This window comes from Thamnophis elegans, chromosome 7 (genome assembly GCF_009769535.1).
Source record: "Thamnophis elegans isolate rThaEle1 chromosome 7, rThaEle1.pri, whole genome shotgun sequence".
Lineage (NCBI taxonomy): Eukaryota > Metazoa > Chordata > Lepidosauria > Squamata > Colubridae > Thamnophis > Thamnophis elegans.
In genome coordinates, this window is record NC_045547.1 from 10,500,262 (window position 1) to 10,507,943 (window position 7,682).

Below are 7,682 nucleotides of genomic sequence, written 5' to 3' on the forward strand. Positions count from 1 at the left end.
AATGTGGGCAAAATTAACTTCATCCTTTTGCTTTGCCACAGAAATTTAGGGCACAATTATGGTCGTAATTTCAGGACTCTTGGTAAGGAGTGGAGGACTAAGTTCATGTTTAAAGGCACTCAGCCGCCCAAAACACCGAGACCAAAATTTGCAGCACAGTTTTGGCGTGCATCCGAACTCTCCGACTCCTGTAATCTCTATCGGTAGCTGCCAATCAGCTGCAATGATACTTGTTGTAATTGTGCAATGGAGTTAAATAGGTAGAGCACCAATAAAGTCAAGAAAGGCATTCCCGAAGCTAGTTAAATTTAACTGAAGGAGGTATCAAAGGTACAGTGTACAGTGTTTCTTGCCAACAGAGTCTTAAAACATACTGTATTTTTTGGAGTATAAGACGCACCAAGGTTTTGAAGAGGCAAATTGTAAAAATCATTTTTTGCACTCTGCAAACCTCCCCAAAATGTCCTTTTTTTGCAAAAACGGGCCCGTTTTTTGGTCAATAAAAGCACATGCATAGCCTTTAGGAGGCTTATGGAGTGTTCTTGGGGCCTGGGGGGGGGAAATTGAGCAAAAAACGGCCCATTTCTTGCTCATTTCTCCCCTCCCCAGCCCCCAGGAGCTCTCTGCAAGGCTCCTAAAGGCTCTGCATGGCCATTTTGGTGAAGGGGGTGGAGTTTGGGAGGCACAAAATGCTGTATTCAGTGTATAAGACGCACCCAGATGTTCACCCTCTTTTTTGAGGGAAAAAGGTGCGTCTTATACTTTGAAAAATACGGTACTTTAGGTTCAAATGAGTTGTTGGCCAGAGACCAATTCTGCGGGTGAAAAGGAATGAAGAGGTTTTCCAATAAGTTGGGTTCTGTGAATAAGTACTTTTCTGAAGAGCACAAACGGTGTTTAATCATTGCTCCATTCCAAAAATTTCAGTGCAATAATTTAACAGAGGCCAAATAAGTTTGAACAGGATACTTTTCACCCCGGGTGAATGGGGAAACGAAACAATGAAGTTCACAATGCCCTTTTTGGAGACAGCCCACACCTCTTTTTTTTTTTGTCAACTTGCAAACAGACCGCAATTGTTATGATGTGATCGTTATGATTTGTGGCCCAGGCTTGCTTGGAGGCTACAGATGAGCAGAATGTGCCCTTCAAGGTCTCTTGGAGATGGTGCAGTGAAAGCCCGATACCAACAATGCTGGCTTTAAATTCTTTACATGACTAGTTGTATCCTTTTCCTTAGTAAAACGTTCGATCTTTCGATCCTCCTGGAAAAAGCCGGTTGCCAGAAAGAGAGAATGCCAACCCAAGAAAGAAAGATACAATAATAAGGATTTAGTTAAGCATCAAATTTCCATCCTGTTTTGCTTAGTTGCGATTTGCAACAAAAGAGATTAAAGAAGAAGAAGAAGAAGGAGAAGGAGAAGAAGAAGAAGAAGAAGAAGAAGAAGAAGAAGAAGAAGAAGAAGAAGAAGAAGAGGAGGAGGAGGAAGAAGAGGAGGAAGAGGAAGAAGAGGAGGAGGAGGAAGAGGAGGAGAAGAAGACAAGGAGGAGGAGAAAGAAGAAGAGGAGGCAGAGAAAGAAGAAGAAACAGTGGAGGAGGAGAAAGAAGAGGAGGAGGAAGAAGAAGAAGAGGAGGAGGAGGAGGAGGAGGAGGAGGAGGAGGAGGAGGAGGAGAAAGAAGAAGATAATGAAATATCGCTCCGCCCACCTGCCCAGATGTCATCATGTCCCATTTTTGACGCTCTGTGCATGCGCCGAATGCACACATGCTCACATTTGCGAACCGGTAGTGAAGGTAAGTAGATTTCACCCCTGGGTAGTGCCAATAGTAATAGGTGCCTTGGGTGCAATCCTAAAACAACCAGAGCACCACTTGAACATCACAGGCATTGACAAATTTGCCATCAGTCAATTGCAGAAGGCGGCTTTACTTGGAACTGCTTCCATCCTGCGACGATATCTGTAACACCATCAAACATCCAGATTTGCCTATCCCAGGTCCTTGGTAAGGACTCGATAGGGAGACAAAATTGTCAAACCCAGACTGAACAACTGGCTGACTGTGCACGATGATCAACAACAACAACAATGAAAATGAGACAGTGAAGATCCTGTGGGACTTTCGAATACAGACAGATCGTCATTTGGAACACAACATGCCAGATATCACAGTTGTAGAGAGCTGAAGTGTACAGTTTATTGATATCACTGTACCAGGAGATGCCAGTCAGAGAAAAAGAACTGGGGAAAAAAATGACAAAATATCGCTACCTGGTCATTGAAACTACACGGTTATGGCTGAAACATGTAACAGTGTTATTTATTGTCATCGGGGCACTTGGTACCATGTCCAAGAATTGTACAAAACACATCAAGAAATTGCAGCTTCCTGCAATAACACCAGTGGAACTCCAAAAAACTGCGCTACTCAGAACATCGTATATTTTAAGAAGGTACTTGGTTGATACCTAGGACGCTGGCAGCAACCCGTATCAACCATTAGTGCCAGTCAATGATATTTGTGACACATTTTTAAATGTTTTCTTGACTGAGTTTCATGTTTAATGAATAACAGAGACAACAACAACAACAACAACAACAACATCTGGCTATTTCAGGCCATTGGGAAGGACTGGCTAAAAATGCCAAATCCAGTCTGAACATATAGCTGATTATGGGACCAACCATAATAATAATGACGATACAAATAAAAACAATTTAAAACGTGTTCCTGTCTTTCAAATGTTGGATGCTAAAAGGAAATTCCTACAGCTGGGAATGCCCGTGGGAAGAGATTAACTGGGCCTGCAATGGAGAAGATGGCTTGTCAGATAACCAAATTCCAGCGTATGAGCTTCTATTGAAACTGGCGTAGTAGCAAAGTCAATTGTTTCGGTAATGGAGTAACAGGTGCGTGCCAGATATTACAACATCTAGATCAAGGACAATGATAACTGTACATCTTCTAGAGCAGTGGTAGTCAACCTTTTTATACCTACTGCCCACTTTTGTATCTCTGTTAGTAGTAAAATTTTCTAACCACCAACCGGTTCCACAGTAATGGTGATTTATAAAGTAGGGAAGTAACTTTACTTTATAAAATTTATAAAGCAGAGTTACAGCAAACCCCTACCGCCCACCATGAAAGCTGGAACGCCCACTTGTGGGCGGTAGGGACCAGGTTGTGGTTGGGAGGATTTGTGTAGCACAACATGGCATCAATATATAATCCATATATAAAAGATGCTTTCTTTAAATTTCCCAGTCTAGACTATTAACGTGGAATTTCCTCTTGGTCTCCCATCCCAGTACTAACCAAGTTCAGCCTTGAGTAGCAACTAGGGACTGAGCAACACCAAACTTGAAACAGCTACTCAGGTTTGAACTTAGTTAGTACTGGGATGAGAGACCAAGAGGAAACCCCAGATTCATAGACTAGATTGGGAAATTTAAAGAAAGCATCTTTTATATATGGATTATATATGGATGCCACAGTTGTGCTACACAAATCCTCCCAACCACAATATGGTTGCTGTGTCTCTTTGCTGCCATCTAATGGTTGTTTGTACTATAGCTTAGTAAGAGAAATCAACCAGAGAGTAAGATATTAGCTCAGTTATTGTTTAGTTGAAGCTGTGAATATGATTGATGAGTAGACTCTTTAGCGTTAACCATTACACCTTCAATAAGAACCTAAAGCTACCTGCTCACAGACCATTTTAGATGGCAGCATCCTGGGATTATCCAGGTTAATCAGTAAGCTTTCTCTTGCGGTGAGGATTTAAAGAAGCTGAGATGAGAAACTGATTTCTGACCCACAGTATGAAATATTTAAAGTGACTGTGTTATATTCGCATCTGAAAGCATTTTAGCTGTTCAGACAGTGGAGGGAAACACCCAAGGCATTTTAAAAATACAACTAGGCCCTGAGATATGATCACAACTGAGTCCAAAATTTATGTTGCTAAGTCAGACAGTTGTTAAATTAGTTTTGCCCCATTTCAAAACCCTTTCTTGCCACCGTTGTAATTAAGGATACTAGCTATGTTAAAATCAACACCAATTCAAAGTAAGGGAGATGCGGCCACACATTGTGCAACAGTGCCCCGGCTCACAACTCAAAGGCTAGCCATGGTCCTTAGCTTGCCCACTCCAGGTTGAGTATTGCTTGTACTGGATGATTAAAATAGCATCTTTTCATGCTGACCATTGTATGTCATGGAAGAGTAGGGTAGGGTGCAGGGGTGGGTTTCAACCGGTTCGCGGCGGTCCCCACGAACCGGTTAGTCGGCAAACTCGGAAGTAAGTAACTTCTGAGAACGGCGAAGGGCCCACCCGCCCGCCTGCACTCCTTATCCGGTTTTGACGAGTTCTGCACTTCCATGCATGCGTAGGACGCATACAGCACCTGCGCAATCCTCCAGGAGCAGCTGGAGCATCGCACAGACGCTAGTACGCATGCGTGCACTGCATACGTGCACGAGGACGCCGCCGGCCCCGTTCCAACCGAACCGGTTGGAACGGGGTGAGAAACCCACCCCTGGTAGGGTGGGATGAGACGGGATGGAATGGGAAGGAAGGAAGGAAGGAAGGAAGGAAGGAAGGATACAAAATGCAAATGAACTTTTTTGCAGCCTTAGACAGCAGATCAATCATGGTGAATCTTGAGAATTATATGTAATTCCCGGCCTACATGTATATCTTCCCAGTCTGAACACTGCAAAAACCTAGTAGGATAGGGCTTAAGGCAAGGATGGGTTCCAGATTCTTTTACTACTGGTTCACTCAGGGACGTACTTTGGGCGCAAGCTTGATGCGTGCTACACACACATGCACAGTAGTGAAAAAATTGCAAGATGGCAGCGCCTACAGCCCTGCTGATAGAACCAGTTCGGGGTGTGGGCAATTGAGTTGCTACCTACTTGTCCGAACCAGTCTGAATAGCAATAGCAATAGCAGTTAGACTTATATACCGCTTCATAGGGCTTTCAGCCCTCTCTAAGCGGTTTACAGAGTCAGCATATTGCCCCCAACAACAATCCGGGTCCTCATTTCACCCACCTCGGAAGGATGGAAGGCTGAGTCAACCTTGAGCCGGTGAGATTTGAACAGCTGAACTGCAGAACTGCAGTCAGCTGAAATAGCCTGCAGTGCTGCATTTAATCACTGCGCCACCTCGGCTCTTATCTGAACTGGTAGGAACCCACCCCTGGCTTAAGGCATTAGGAATGTGGGGTCATCAATGGAATTCCATGTACTTGGAAGCCAAGTACAGCAGTGGTGGGATTCAAATAATTTAACAACCAGTTCTCTGCCCTAATGACTGGCTGGGTAGGCATGGCTGGGTGGTCATGTGACTGGGTGGGCATGGCCAACCTGATATTACTCATCACACCCAGCCCCACCTCCTGGCCACTCACCTCAAAGGCCTCAACAAGGTTCAACTTCCCTCTCTATTTATTTACTATTACTACTACTGAACATCCAAAATGGCTGAAAATGGCCTGAAAGAACAGGTGGAGGTGGGGCCAGCCAGTGGTGGGATTAACTGGTTTGCCGAACTGGGCAGAATTTTAACAACCGGTTTGCCTGAACGACTCCGAACTGGCTGAATCTCACCCCTGGTTGTAAGTATGAAAAATGCTCATGAGTTACTTTTTCACTGCTGTTGTAACTAAATGAGTGGCTGTAAGTCGAGGACCCCCTGTACTGAAGAACGAAGTTTGCAAAGGCAGCAGGTGTTTCTGGCATTACATTCAACCAGCCAACTTGATCTCTCTTTTCTTCTCAAGCAGCAAAACTGGAATTTAGAATCAGGATCCAGAAGGTTTTCCCTCCCATAGAAAGAATGACTTTTGTAGTCCTGGAACCAAACTGTTCTTTGCCGTTTCCAAATGCCAGTTGAGACAAATTATTTCACACCCTCTGAATAGAGCTTTCCTTGCACTAGGGGTTACCTGAAGTATTACTATTGTCTTGAAAAGTTTATGTTCCGTGGAGACAAATACGAAAAGGACAGACCTTCTATAACTGGAATGTAGCTATTGAGATTGTTTTCTTTCTGTGTAGTGTTGGCTGTGGCGTGTTTCCCGAGGGCACTCAAAAACAGGCCCTTCAAAGTAGGTTTTAGACCAGGTAAGTACCCTGTTTTCTCGAAAATAAGACCTCCCCGGATATATCAGCCCAGTCGAGCTTTTGAGCGCATGCGCTAAAATAAGCCCTCCCCCCAAAATAAGCCCTCCCCTAAAATATTTACCCGCATGCGCAGCTGGTCCCCGCGATTTCCTGGGTGGAGGAAAGGGAAGGAACATGTCCCATGTGCCCCAAGGCCATCCACGTGGAATGGCCTTGCAGAGGCCGCTGGAGAAAACCCTAGCTACCGTGCCCCTTCTCTTAGTGGCGGCCGCAAAAAAAGCAGTAGGCCCAGTGACACTAGGACTGGCAAGAATGTTCCAGAAACAGAGACAGAACTTCCAGCCCTCTTTGGATCAACTGATCCGCGGGCCGTGGGCTGAGGTTAAGGGGCCTCCTGCACCTCAAATATAATAAGACCTCCCCAAAAATAAGACCAAGCGCTTATTTCGTGGGTCAAAAGAAAATAAGACCCTGTCTTATTTTGGGGAAAACATGGTATAAAATCGGAAGAATATTTGTTAGGCAACTTTAAGCCCCTTGTAATTTTTCTTAGATTTGCTTTTTTTCAATCTAAGAAGAGGAAATTCACGAGGTACATAATTCTCTTTCCAGAGTGGCCCAATCCAGCAGGCTATTCTAGAAGATTCTGAAGACCGAAGGCCACAAAGATCTCGGAAGGTGCTGAGATAAAACCAGGATGTCCTACATTCTGAAATAGTTTTTGAAAGCCATAACATGCCAACTTCATTAGCCAATTTCTGCAATCTTTTTGGATCCGGATCATGTCGTATTGTGATAGTTTTTGCCTTTGGGGAGCCGGGGGTGTGTGGCCTGTGTGGTCCGTAACCAGCCTGTGGGCCACCAGTTTGACAGGCCTGATTTAGAGGAAAATTACACAACTAATTTATCTAAGATGCTAGGATAAACTGTAGGAGCAAACAATAGTTTCTCAGAAGAAATACTATCATCTTGTAGTGATGTCATTTAGACCACCAATCAGGGAGCTATCAAGGTAAAGGTTTCCCCTGTCCAGTCATGTCCACTTCTAGGGGGCAGTGCTCATCTCCATTTCTTAGCCAAGGGATCCAGCTTTGTCCAAAGACATTTCTGTGGCTGACATGACTATATGTCAAGATGCATGGAACACTGTTATCTTCCCATCTGATGTAGTACCTATTTATTTACTTGAATTTGCCTGTTTTCCAACTGCTAGGTGGGCAGCAGCTGAGGCAGGAACAGGAGCTCAACCTGTCACATAGCATCTGTGTCTCAAACCTAGGCTATCGGCTTTCCAGCTGATAAGCTCAGCGTCTTTAACCACTGAGCCATTATGCCCTTACAGAGTACTATAGTATAAAACAATTGGTGAGGTCCCTGCATCACCCATTTTCACTATCCATGGCCTCCTGCAGAACTCTGCCGGCTGAAAACAGACCACTTGGAGGTCACACTGGGGCCCCAAATGGTCCGTTTTCTGCCTCCCTGGCCTCCAGCAGCAAAGGACCAGTAGATGGCTTGAGCCTTCAAACCATCAGCTGAGTTTTCAA